The sequence below is a fragment of the Marmota marmota genome, unplaced genomic scaffold (assembly GCF_001458135.2).
Source record: "Marmota marmota marmota unplaced genomic scaffold, marMar, whole genome shotgun sequence".
NCBI classification, from domain to species: Eukaryota; Metazoa; Chordata; class Mammalia; order Rodentia; family Sciuridae; genus Marmota; species Marmota marmota.
Genome location: NW_025999913.1, coordinates 10,614,707 through 10,628,893, shown reverse-complemented (window position 1 = coordinate 10,628,893; position 14,187 = coordinate 10,614,707). Strand labels below are relative to the sequence as shown.

The 14,187-nt window shown below is 45.3% G+C and overlaps 1 long non-coding RNA gene across 2 annotated transcripts; it reads left to right on the top strand.

Annotated features, from left to right (window-relative positions):
* The first annotated feature begins 9,030 nt into the window (after positions 1–9,030).
* LOC125615591 lies at positions 9,031–13,789 on the top strand. Of its 2 annotated transcripts, XR_007346236.1 has the most exons (5): positions 9,033–10,581; positions 10,685–10,695; positions 10,857–11,867; positions 12,004–12,208; positions 12,685–13,789. It is a non-coding gene; the product is annotated as an uncharacterized LOC125615591 (long non-coding RNA). The 2 variants fall into 2 exon arrangements; XR_007346235.1 differs by having other exon boundaries at positions 9,031–10,581; positions 12,004–13,789.
* Positions 13,790–14,187: the final 398 nt, after the last annotated feature.

Below are 14,187 nucleotides of genomic sequence, written 5' to 3'. Positions count from 1 at the left end.
TGATTTTCATTGTTGTTTTTTAATTTCTCTCCACGGAATATTTTGCCAAGGATGTTCTGTAGTGCAGGCTTTCTAGTTGTAAATTCTTTTTAACTTTTGTTTATCATGGAAGGTTTTTATTTCATCATCAAATCTGAAGCTTAATTTTGCTGGATATAAGATTCTTGGCTGTTATCCATTTTCTTTCAGAGCTTAGTATATGCTGTTCCAGGATCTCCTGGCTTTGAGTATTGAAAAATCTGCTGAGATAAGAATTGATCTCTCCCTATATGTGATCTGATTCCTTTCTCTTGTGGCCTTTAAGATTCTATCCTTATTCTGTATGCTAGGTATTTTCATTATAATGTACCTTGATATTGATACGTTGTAATTTTGTACATCTGGTGTCCTTTAAGCCTCTTGTATTTGATTGTCCAATTCATTCTTCATGTTTGGGAAATTTTTTGATATTATTTCATTGAAGAGATTGTGCATTTCTTTGGTTTGAAACTCTGTGCCTTCCCCTATCCCAATAACTCTTATATTTGGCCTTTTGAGGTATCCCACAGTTCTTGGATGCTTTGCTCATGGATCCTTACCATCTTCACTGTGTGGTCAACTTTATTTTCCAGATTGTATACTTTGTCTTCCTTATCTGACGTTCTGTCTCCCAAGTGATCTAGTCTGTTGGTGATGCTTTCTATTGAGTTTTTAATTTGGTTTACTGTTTTCTTCATTTCAAGGATTTCTGATTTTTTTTCAGAATCTTTATTTCTTTCTTGAAGTCATCTTTTGCTACCTGTATTTGCTCCCTTCTGTCTTTGTTGGTGTCATCAATGGTTGCCTGTGTTTGCTCTCTTCTCTCTCTGTCAGGGTGATCAATTTTTGCCTGTATTTGCTCATTTAGGTCCTTCTTTAAATCTCAGATCATTTTCATGATCTGAACATTCTGAACTCCTTCTCTGACATTTCATCATCTGTGCTGCCCATGGGTTCTGTTATTGTGTCCTGGTTGGTTTGGGGTACTTTCCTCCCTTGTTTTTTCATGTTGTCTATGGGATTTCCTTTCTTGCAGTGTGGATCTGAGGTATTACCGTTTCTAACCTATAATCTTGTAGTATGTGTGCAGATTATCTGTATCTCACCTTGATGTTGGGCTTCTAGACCCTGTTGTTGTCTCAGGATGGGTTCTACTGCAACTATAGGTGGTGGAGGTGACTGGAGATAGCAGTGGAGGTGCCCCAAGATGGATGCAACGTCTTTCAGAGGTGGGGCTGAAAGGGTGGGCCTTACACTGGCTTTGGGACGCCTGCTCCAAGATGCAGATGCTTCTAGGCCCTGCCTGCTGTCCCAAGGTAGAGGCTACTGCATGGGGAAGGCTATGGGGATGGCTGCAGTGTCTCAGGATGGAAGTGGGTTAGACCTGGGCTCCCAGGTGGGGATTGGGGGGCAGACCTAAGCTTATCCTGGGCCCTGGCTCCCATGCAAGTCATCAAGGTGGGACTGGGCTGAGCCTGAGTTCTAGTGGGTGTTTGCCAGTGGGTGGAGGCAGTCCTGGGCTGAGCCTGAGCTCCAGTGGGGGTCTTCCAGTGATGGGATAGACTCAGGCCTCCCCTCCACTTTAGTGTTTTTGATGCATATGTTTTATATTTATGTATACATGAAAAATAGAGATTATATTGTATGTGTATTTATATCTTGTTTTGTTCACTTGAACATGAACATTTCCCCATGTTCTTAAATAATCTTCTTTTATAGAATATTTTAATAACTGAAACCTTTTATTGGCCTTTTAGCTTGTCTCAGTTTTTGGAAGGGGGGATATCAGGGATTCATCCCAGGGGTGCTTAACCATTGAGCAACCTCCCCAGCTCTTCTTATTTTTTATTTTGAGACAGGGCCTCGCTAAGTCACTCAGGGCCTTCCTAAGTTGCTGAGGCTGGCTTTGAACTTGCAATCCTCCGGCCTCAGCCTCCTGAGCCACTGGTGTATTATAGATGTATGTCATTGCAGCTGGCAGCTTGTCTCTATATTTATTAAATATGTATATCATGCTCTTATTATAACTAGATCTTGTGCATAAAAATTTTGCACTTCTCTGCTTTACTAACCCACTCAGTATTTTTGAAAGAGTAGTCTATGCTTTTATCCTCTGTTGTTTTACACAACTGATTGTGTCCTCCTTATGCAGAAGTCGGTCCCATCACTCTAGGGGTATGACGAGGCTCGCACTGACCTCCAAGGGGCAAACCCAGTGGTCCCTTTAGTGCAGGAAGTGATGATGCTCTGGTGTCGTGTCCTGATCCCCTGCTCTTCTGACCTCGTGACCTGGGCTCACTTCCTTTTCTTCACGCTCCTGTGCCTGGTCTTTCTTGGTCCCCTTTGTTTTCTCATGCTCTCTTTAAGCTGGGACAACCCAACCTTCTGCCACCCTCCCTCCTCCTCCAAAAGGGTCTTCTGTGTCTCGTGTGCCGAGGACTGTCAGGCACACCACGGACTTCCAACAGCCGATGGACGTATCCACTGTTCATCCCAGAGGCTGCCCTGACCCCCGGTCACCCTGTACAAACCAGCCCCAAAGGGGATGCTCAATTCAGGGAAACTGCCCAGCCTCCAAGGGAACCTAAAAACACTTCAAAAGGTTTGCTCCAATTTTCAAAGATCCAAAAGGGAGTCAGGCAGAGTCCCTGAAGCTGGTCTCCTCCTACTTGAAGGTCCATCCCAGCCCTCCCCAAATCACTCCTAAGCTCTTCATTTCCAAGTGCCTCATAGTCGTTCCTTGTTCTGATAACTTTCTCGTCCCAGTTAGAAACCTTAGGTTCTCTCGTTCACAGGTGATATCCTGAGACACCAACTTTTGTAGATTCTGTTTCAGAAATGCCTCTGGCCTTTGTTTGCCCCCTTGTTCCTTTCCTTTATTGCCACTCTTACAGCCTCTGTTCTGCTCAACCTCAGTTGTTCTGTTCTGGCTAATCCTCCTGCCAATCACCCCTCTCTTCTCCAATCTTCTGTCTGCATTGCTGCCAAGAAGCAATCTGGTGTCCTCCCTTGACTGCTTGGCAGTCTCTGCCGTCACCCAGTTGGAATTCCTTTCTTTGGTTCTTAGTCTTTAATCTGTCTTTCCTTCTGGTCAACTCTCCCATCACTCTCCTTCATCACACTCTGGCTCTATTGCCGTTTTAGTTTGTTTTCTGTTGCTGTAACAAAATAACCAAGGTTGGATACTTCATTTTAAAAAACAGGTTTATTTGTCTCACAATTCTGGTGCTGGCAAACTGATGAGGTTCCCTGGCTGTATCACATGAATTGGGCAAGTATGAGGGGTGGCCTTGCTTTGCAACATCCTGCTCTGGAGAGAGCTAATTCAATTTGTGAGAGTAGCATTGACCCCTTTCTGGGCAGTCCCCTTATGGACTTCATTGCCTCCCTCGGCTCCGCCTCTTAAAGACCCACCACCTCTCCACATTGCCACACTGGGGCCCAAGCTCCTACACATGAACCTTTGGGGACACACGCAAACCATGGCCACCACGTCATCTATTCACTGTCCCCATCTTCCCTCTGCTTTCACACTTTGACACTTGTGTTCCTGGTGTTGGACGACGCACCACTCATTCCTGCTCTCCTCCAGCTGAGCAATTACGGCAGGCTCTTGTTCCTTTCCTTTATTGCCACTCTTACAGCCTCTGTTCTGCTCAACCTCAGTTGTTCTGTTCTGGCTAATCCTCCTGCCAATCACCCCTCTCTTCTCCAATCTTCTGTCTGCATTGCTGCCAAGAAGCAATCTGGTGTCACTGCTTCTTCTTTCTGGAAACTTCTATATTCTTCCCAGCCCCAGGCTCCGGGCTTCAGGCTCTCCATTTTGCACTCCCAGGAATTTGTTCCTGCCTTAGGATGTCACTTTTCACACTGCAGTCGTCTTTTCTATGGCTCTGTGAGCTCAAGAGCAGTGCATTATTCATTCTGGAAAACCTCCAATGCCCAACGCCGAAGCTGCTGCATAAAGGAGGCCTGATCGCCCAGCGAACGAGCTGGTGTTTGCTTTCCGCCATCCCATTACTGTGTGTGAAGGCTAAAGGAGCTTCCGATTGTGGCTTAAAAGGGCGTCGGGTGGAGGAATCTCTCTAAGCAGCAGCAGCAGCCGCAAGTCTGCCTGAACGAGACAGAGGAAGGAATTTATTGGTATAAAAAGATTCAGTTGCATCAAAGCTACTGCACATGGGATATTTTCCTGGCTATAAACAAGCATGCTGAGGGTGAAAAGAGAGATTTACAAAGCAGATGTAGTGCAGTACAGTGTCGTCATTCACTTGGTAAAAGAAATCACCTTCCTGTCTGCGCTTCTCCCGACTCAGTCCCATAAGACAAGAGAAACAGCCATTACCAGGTCCAATAGATCCTTTCTCCTAAAATCTCTCTAGTCCGACTAGTTTTCTCTACCTCCCCAGCCTAGGCCGGCTTAGGCCATGTTCAACTTTCTTCTAGAGGATTGTAACCTCTCTGACAAACGTCAAGCTCCAGCTTCAAGCCTTTTATACCCTCTAGGACTGGGGTAGGGGACTTGCCCACATATGTGTTCCTGTACCTTCTATTGTAACTTTCCTATATCCCTGATAAGCCTGAGCTTATTGGTCCTTAGCATGCAAGCTCCTTAGCATCTGAGCTTTGCAGGGCTTTATTTACTGCCTGAACATGTTAAGTACTCAATAAGTATTTGTTGCATGAAGCGATTACAAAGGTATGTATCAAAATATTTTGAATACCTATTTTTTTTTGCATCAAATATATTAACCCAAGTAAGTATATTTGGACGTGAAAAACCAGGGCTACTTAACAAATTGAATTTAATTGGATTAGGAAGTAGGACTTTCAGTTTCACTTTTGTCTTTGACTTTTCGGTGCAGATTGAGCCGTGCCTAACCTAACGCGAACTGAGAGGTGTGTCCCTGATGTGGGACTAGGCTCTCCACATCTCTTCTCTTTTTTCCTTATTTTATTTTATTTTTGTTTTGTTTTTGTTTTTAAATCTGCTAATTGGAGGTAGTGATTAGGCGTGTTAGCCAGAAGTGCTATAAGGAGTGGGTTTCCGTCTTGAAGGGACATTTGTGCTTTCCTTAACCCCTGAGTGATTACGGGAATGTTACCCATTCTCTGGGAAGACTCAGCCAGGCATTGCAGGTGGTTTTGAAGTCCCTCAATCAAAACACATCGAGCCACCCATCCGTTCCTAGCTTCGGAGCTCTCAGAAGAAATCCTCAGGTTTTACATTTTTAGAGAAATAAGGTCAAGCATTATATTTTAAAGCACCTTTATAGGTCAAACCCAGCAGCCTAACTCTTTCTGACCCATGCAAGTGGCTTTTAGTAATTTGATTTTGCTTTCAAATTAAGCAAAAGGAATTTTTATGAAATTTCAAGGGGGCATGCTATAACATCTAGAAATTAAAAGTAGATTTAAAAGAAAAGACTCCTTGAAAAATAGGATGGCCGATGGAGCAGGATTTTTAAAATAATATTTTCATGTAGGAGTTGAGAGTCAAATACTGGTTCTCTCTTCTCCCACTCCAGGTGAGATCTAGATTCTTGTAATAACCAGAAAAGACGGACAGTCTGAGATCCCTGCCATCAAGCTGTGCCATGTCCCTTTCCCTGGCAGCAGCATCCAGGGCAGGATTCCAGAAAGAAGAATCCGTGGCCCCAGGAAACTGAGGCTTTGAACCGGATGTCAGTGACAACCTCGGAGAGCTACTGAGAAACTGCAGATGGAGGGAGACACACCCCACCTTCTTCCTCCATCCAGACACATAAAACACACTGGAACAAGACGCTGTCCTGTTTGATGATGAGTGAGAAGCAGCTGTCACACTGACACGAATTGAGTGAGATCTTGTAATATTGCTCACGGGGCAGAGGAAGAGGATTTCTCCTTGTGGAGCTGGAGTCTCGGGGGCAACAGAAGGGAAGGATAATCCTGTGTGAAGTGAAGAGAGATCTGGAGGGACCCATCAGGGTATGGAAGGGGCTGCGGAGAAGTGGGGTGCACTTCTAACTCCCTTGACCCCAGGAGATCTGGACAGCCATTCCATCACTCCCGGGGGGGAATAAGCAGCATTCTCAGAGTAGCTCAGGCGCTAAGGGAAGATACTAGAAGACCTTTTCAGTACCCACACTTGGTGGGGGCCAGCACGGAGGGAATTTGCACCCTGCAGACTCCAGGGAGGCTGAGCTGACTGCATTAGAGAGGAGTTTCACGGGAATCAGGGTTATAGGTTGGATAGTGCCCCCCACCCACAATTCATAAGTTGAAGTCCTGACCCCCCCAATACCTCAGTGTGCGACCTTACTTGGCAACAGGGTCTTTACGGAAGCCATCAAATAGCAGTCATGAGGGGGGACTCTAATCCAGTACGACTGATATAAGAGGAGAAATTTGGATACAGACACAAATGCACGGGCAGAGACCTGGCCATCTACAAGCCAGAGAGAGAGACCTGGGCAGATGCTTCCCTCGCACCCCTCAGAAGGGGCCAACCCCATAGACACCTTGATCATGGACCTCCAGGCTGCAGGTCTGTGAGGCGATGTCTGTGGGTGAAGCCTCCCAGTCTGCGGTGCTTTGGTACAGTGGCCCTCATACTGTCCATGGGTCCTGGAGCCTCTCCCCTCCTCGAGGGCATGCGAAGGTGGCTTCCTTGGCGTGTTCACATACACGGGGTAACGGCTGGGGTAACGGCTGGCGTCCCGGCTGATCCTGTGTTTCTGCCATCTTAACAAGTGGCGTTCATCGACTCCTGATAACTGCACGTGCTTTATGATCGGCTGTAAACTAACCCGACAACCTCCTAGGCATGAGTCGTGGCCAGTTCTGCGCCTGAACACACTGAGATGCCGTGAGTGAGAGCCGGGCAGTCCTCCCTGAAGGTCTTGCCATTCTTCTGAGACTGGTCTCCCCAGCCCTTTCTGGTCGTGAGGGTTCGGAAGGGGGCCAAAAAAGAGTGGGCCAAAAATGTTGCCAGAGACACCCCACTGTCCTGGGCCCAACGCTCATGGAATTTCCACCGATCTGAACAGGACAGCGGTCAGCAAGAGATCATGCGTTCATACTTTGTCCATCTCGAGATGCTTCTTTGAAAGGAGTCTCCTTTCTTTCCATTTCCCTTCTAAAAATGTGTACAAAGTATGAATGCTAATTAGGGATTCCCCTCATAGGGTGGATGTGGCACATAGATGCTCACCCTAAGAATGATCTGGCAACAGAAGAAACTATTTGTTGGAGGATTTCGAGAGAGAGAAGAGAGGGGAGCCAGCACGTGGGTTGAAGTGTGTGCACAGACACAAGTAAAGGGACGTGCCCCGCTCTCTCTGACTCATGAATCCATTGAGGTCGTCCCCTACTCTGTGGCTGGGCTCTAAGCCTGTGTCTGAGCCCACAGCTCCAGGTCTCGGGTGAGTGTGTGTTGCTGGTCCCTCAGCACTGAGATCCTGATAGGTCTGTTGGAACAGTCAGTCAAAGCAGCGGAGAAAGGAGAAGCAGCAGAAGGACTCAGAGGCAAAGTTAGTGCCCGAAGGCTGCAGCTCTGTAGAGGTGGGCAGATGTGGACCCCGTCACATTGCTCTAATGTCCTCTTCCAAGGACCTCCCAAGTGACTTACACAAATGACCTTTTGACCCGTCAGGGAGAGGTCCTTGCAAACTTAGCTGTTCTAAAAGGACAGAGAGCATGGTGCCTAACAGCCTTGGATTTTGGAGTCAGGCCCATCTGAGTTATAACCTCAGCTCTACCATCTCTCAGCTTCGTGGACCGGGGGGAGTTCTTTTTGACCTCTTGAGTCCCAGTGTTCTTCACCGTCACCTTCACCTTCAAATTCAGCATGGGCATAGAACTCTCTAGGAGTAAAATGAAAAAATAAACAAATCGTGGCATATTCATGTACTGGAAACTTCTGGAGCTGTGGGCATTAACAATCTGTAACTACACACACAATTCTGTGGGTGGATGTCACAATATCGAGAGAAAGAAACCAGTTCCAAAGGGCACATAACGCATGGCGGTGAAGCTGACCGCCTGGTGGAGCCAGCTCACGTGGTTAGAGGTCAAGGTGGTGTTTACCTTGAAGGGAGTAATGCTTGGAGGGGTGGCTGGGCCAGACTGGTCTGTGTTTTGTGATGGGTGGGGTCCGTTGGTGAAACTCACTGAATTACACACTTAAAATCAGTGTCATTTTCTGCATGTATATTTTACTTCAATCAAGAAATTCCAAAAAGCAAATCATATCAGTACCTAACTTTACATAGGTGACACTTACATGAAACCATGAGTGCAAAACACCTAATGATAGCAAGTGCCAGACACATGTTAGCAACTTATCATTAACATTTTTACTATTTGGATGCAGGTATTGGTGACCAATTTAGCACCTCCCTTAAAGACCTGTCCCATCTGGGCAAGCCAGTGACACCATGAGTTTTAAATAAAGAGGTACATAAATGGCCCAGATCCTTATCATAGGTCAACCTCTTAGCAACCCTCATGTCTTATTTTAGTGGGGAAAAATTCAGCCCTGAGTCCTTTGATTTGAGATAAGATAATTCTCTATTTTTTTTTTTAAACAAAAGCCCACCCTGCATCCTCCCTAGTGTGTAAAAATAACTTGGCAGAAAAGAGAAGGCCGTTTTCTGCTGTTCTCAGACTCATTTATACTTCCTCTCGCTTCCTCTGTAGATAAAAATAGAGGTTTAATCTACTGACAGACAAGAGCCTTCCGAAGTACAAACTCCATTTGGAGCTGTTTCTCTTTATTGTTGATTTTCTGTAATACAGATGTTTTGGGCATAATGTATTCTCTAGAACGTCCTCTGTCAGCTCAGTAAAGAAGACAAACAGCAGCCTAATCTTGAGAACAGGGCTCCTCCATAAACCAGCTGACATAAGCTCAATTGAGCTTCACCCCACATAAAGATTTTAATAAACAAACCTCGCTGGTCAGCATATCGCTCCGGCATATTTAAGCAGATCACGTGCTGCTCCCTGGTCCTCTTTACAGTTCTGCAGCTTTTGCACAAAACAAGCTCTGGTTAACAGAATGCAATGAGTCTGAAGAGGAGGAAAAGTCTCTTCCCTACATGCCTTGACAGAGCCAGGGTGTGACAGCGTGGAACACGGGGCTGCCCAGAACCGAGGCTCAGCTCCCAGCCCCAGACTGCAACTTCTGCAGCTGAGTCGGCATGAAGAGGAATAAGCTGGGAACCACCTTCTGACCCACTTCCCAGTTCTTCTCTTCTTTACGTTGGGTCGAAACTTCGTTCACTCTTCTGGCCTTTCATTCATCTACCACATCTGTTCTTCTGGCTCCTGGATCCGACTCTCTGGATTCCAACCTGGAAGAGGCCCTTTAAGACCTCTGGGAATTTGGACACATTACATAACCTCTCTTAGCCTGGCGTTGCTCATCAGCTACAGGAGGATCATAGCCCGCCTACCCACGGGGTTGTCAGGAGGATTTATTGTGCTGATGTCCACAAAAGCTCTTAAACGGGAGGTTGGCCAGTTTGTAGTAGCTCATCAGCAAACGATGGCTATTAACCTGTTCCTTTGTGAATCAGGATTCTTCTGAATGGTTGTTTGTGCATCCGCACGTACACAACCACTCATCATCCTTTGTCAGGCAGGGAGAGAAACTTTGGGTCCAGGGGGATTGAGCATGATTAATCGGATTCAGGGAATCTTAAACTAAGAGGGGTGGCTCCTAACTGAGAGGCAGAGTTAGAAACTAGTGGTTTTCTCAATTTCAGCAGCGTGACTGATATTTGGGGCTCCGTAGTTCTCTGTGCAGGAGGGCTGTCTTGTGTAGGAGGTTTAGCAGTATCCCTGGTTTCCACCCATTAACTGCCAGGAGCAACCCCAAAGTGTCTCCAGAGCTTTTGAAACGGCTCCTGGGGACAAAAGCATCCCTGGTTGAGAGCCACCTGGCTAGACCGGAGACGTTAATCCTAGAGCTCAAGTAGGAAGGCATAAGAAGTGATTTATGAAAAGAGAAGGGACAGAAAGTCCAAGACAAGTGCCTTCCTTGCTCTGTGAGTTATCTTTCCATTACTGTAACAAACCACCTGAAGTAATCAACTTTAAAAAGGAAAGCTTTGTCTTGGCTCTCCGTTTTGGAGGTTTCAGTCCCTGGTCAGTAGGGTGCATTGCTTTGGGGCCTGTGGCAAGGCAGCAGATCATGGGGGGAGGGCATGGTGGAGACGAAGCTGCTGACCTCATGGTGGGAGGAAAGTGAAACAGGGAGGAAGGACCTGAGGTCCTACCCTTCAAGGGTACACCCTCAGCCACCTACTTCCTTCCACTAGATATTTCTTCTGAAGTCTCTACCACCTCTCGGTAGCACCGTGGTCTGCGGATCAAGCTTTTAACACACAGGCCTTTGGGGGCCACCTCCTCAAACCCCGACACTTAACTTATATGGGGCTTTGGGAACAGATAGGAGCCGGGTTCAAGATCCTGTCACCTCCTCCGTGTCTGCAGGCAGTTGCTGCCTTTATAGGGGACGTGCTGAAGCAGAACAGAAGAAGAGGAAAGAACTCCGTTCCCAAAAGGCCTTAAAAGGTGATCGAATCTCTAATCAAACCCCCACTTTTAGATCCAATCTTTGGAGATAGATTTACGGCACTTCATAAAAGTTCCTTAGTTTTATTATTTTCCTTCCCAGGTTTAAATCCAGTAAGTGTTTAACCACATTGGGCTGCCGATTTCCAGCTTTCTCCTGATTGTGTTAAGTCTGTGAGAATTTCATTTAAGTGCTTTCATTTTTCCATTTCTCCACTTGTTTTTATCAAACCATGGAGGCAAAATGCAATAAAAAGATTTTCAAATAATTGCAGAAACATCACTGTACAGATAAAAACGGCAACATGGCACCACTCAGCTGCAGGCTCACGGCACCACCAAGCAAGAGCCCCAAGTGCTCAGGGTTCCCTCGGATTGGTGAGGATCTGTCGGATAAACGCCAGTGGAGAGGCACCGGTGTAAAATGTGAGAATGGATTGAGTGTGCAGAGAATTTCAGTCCGTGTAAGTTGAAAATCACTAGTAATTACGACAAGGTGAGATACAGGCACCGGGTCATGCTGTATGTTTTTCTCTTCTTAATTAGATTATAAAGACTTCAAGGGGAAGGAAGAATTATTTTTTAAAAATGCATCAGAACCCTCTTTACTGTGCATGCAATAAACACTTATTAATTTCTAATTTAATGGGTAATGGGTAGAATAAAATTCATCCTTTATTTTGAAAGAGGAGGCTAGGCTTAAAATTGCCTGCAATTTTAAATCCAATCCTGCTTTGTAGGTGGTTAAGGAATGTTGTTACATATTACATACAGATATCAGTATATGGGTAAATATATGTATGTGCATATATATAAGCTGATAGCTCCAGATATATAAATATATAGATATCTAATATTAGAGAGAGATACAGAGAGATTGAGATAAAGTTATATAGAGAGATATAGATCGATCTCTCTCTCTCACACACACCCGTAAGGAATGTCTGAGAGGGAGAAATGTAAGTTATTAAATATAAATCTTCATCCATTACTTTTGCTAGTCACTCATTTAAGTTGAGCTTGTTTTGGTGCCAACAGACCCACTACGGGGCCCGCTTGGTCTTTGGCCCCACTGTACCCATATCTTGCTTAGGACCATGTTGGCCAATGCAAGACACCAGTGTAGCTGAGCTTTGAAAGCCCAGTCCTGAGGCAGGCGTGGCTGGTGAGAGGACAGCAGGGGCCCTGGGCCGGTCCCCTCTGGCTGCGAGCATCCTCCACATTTACATCAGTGAGCCTTACAGATATTTTCTTTCCTGTATTTGAAAGAAGATTTAGAAGCTCAGGTAGGAAATCAGTTCCTTTTCTTCTCCTTCATTTCCTTATAGCCTGTTTGACCTTTCCTTAAATTAGTAATGGAAATGTCTTTCTCGCTGCAATGGATAGCTGTTGACTGAGCAAAACGTGCTAATTATTTTCCAGTGTTTTCTTCCAGTCTGCTGCAGAGACTCACAGGGCCAGTGGGTGGGAGTGCCCAGGAGGGAAGTCTGGTTTTGGTGTCCATAAAGAGAAGTTCTGAATCATTAGGGTGATGAAGCCGGCTGCCACGTGAAGCCCCAAACACTCCTTCTCCGCTGGGAAAGCCCAGGCCACAGATCCCCTAAGGGCCATTGTCCACTAGTGGTAGGTGAGTGGAAAGTGGGTGCAAGGCCTCTGCTCCGGGTCCTTCCGAGCAGTCATCTGAGACGGGACTGGATACAGAGTGCCCCAGGTTCCAGCAGAGACGGGGAAAGATGAGGTTCTCACTTTCCAGGAATTGAAAGAGGGTTGGATCATATCAGCTTTTCCCGAAAATAGACGGATAAAAATTAAACAGTTTGCCTTTTCAGATCTGGTTGTTAGGAGATGACTTTGGCAGCTATGAAACCCAGAGTGCTAGCCTGCTGCAATTGGGAATGAAGGGGAAGGAACTTTTCATAGATGGTCAGAATGTCCATGCCAAGGGGTTTTCCTTCTGAGTCAGTAAGCTCAGAGGGTTCCTGCTTTAATCTTTCTGTTCTGTGTCATGCGCCTTTAAGGAATGTCTTGCTACATTGCTCTCTGATGATACTTGGCCTATACTTTCATATCATTGCTAATCTCATTGTACCATCATTCCTCCAGAGCTGGGGGCTCAGTTTCAGGAGACCCCTGCCTAGGGGATGCGATGACCATCGGCAGACGCTCAAGTCCCTCATATAAAGTGGCATGGAATTTACGTAGAACCTACACACATCTTCCTGAATGTATCAATCATCTCTGGATGACTTGTAAGACCTAATAAAATGTAAACTTATGTAAATAATTGCTAGGCTATATTGTTTAAGGAATGATGACAAGAAGTCTATACATGTGCAGCAAACATGCAATTTTTCCCCACAAATATTTTTTATCCAAGGTTGGTTGAATTTGCTTATGCAGAACCCAGGGATATGGAGGGCCGACTGTATTCTAATTTGTTTATTTTTCTGTATTCTCCATCTCTGGTCTTTAGCGCAATGTCTGACACTGTAGGCTCTCAACCGGTGTTTGTCATAAAAATGGTTCAAATACATCAATTCTGGACGAAGAAAAAGAATTCTGTAAGATAAATCGTGTATCGTGCTACCATCTTCCTCCGTGAGATGATTAAACAAAATTCAGCATCTGCATTTCTTTGTTCTTCAAAGGATGGAATTTCTTGCTTTTCCTGGAAGACTGAATTAGGAAAAAAAAATGGGCTGAAACCAATTTTGGGTGCAGAATCACTTGCATAAAATAACCCAGTGTCGGTGTGGGGTTTTTCTGGTCCTGAAGAGGTAGATAAGGTCAGCACACACCATCTTCTTCTGGCTGAAGTGTAGTCTGACGGACCCTGGGAGTTTCTCCCAGTCCAACTCCACTGTCCACCTCATCGTATTTCTCAGTTTGTAAAATCTGGTATATGAAGGAACTATCCTTTGTAGTGCCGATTATGGTCACTACTGTTTTTCTTTGTTGAAATATTCACTCAGGATTCCACATGAGTCATTTTGCAGAGCACATATTAGACTTTATAACATGGTGTTTCCCAGTGGCTGTTTATCTCAGGCAGAAAGAGTTCTTACGGGGCAGCCATCAAATCAGGGCTTTCTAGGAAATGTCACAGCTCTGCTTTGGCCTTTCTTGGACATCTGGTAGGTCCTTGTCAATTTTCTTAAAAACTCTCTTCCATGATTTAGTCCTTTTTTTTTTTTTTTCCAAAGATAATGGCAGGGCACTGAAGAAAATGGCTAGTTTAAGATGATTTATCTGTGCCATATTCATTGAATTTCAACTACAAAAAAAAAATCATAAAAATGTCCCTTTACTATAAGATACTATGGAAAGTGTAGGAGGCACTCAAAAGCAACAGAACAGCGTGTTATTTTTGAATCATTGTGTTCCAGGCAATTAGTACCTTGTCATTTACATGACTCATACCACGCCTGGTGTTCCAAGATGCACATTATCCACAGGTTGCTTCCCAAACTATGGAAAACTTTAGCCACAGAAAGGAATTTACGATGTGAGAGAGAGCCTTCTAGAATCACTTCATGTCTCTGTGCCTGGGACCTTATCAACTTCACCCCCCAACCTGGTAGGAAATGTAGGAGCTGGCCTTGGGAT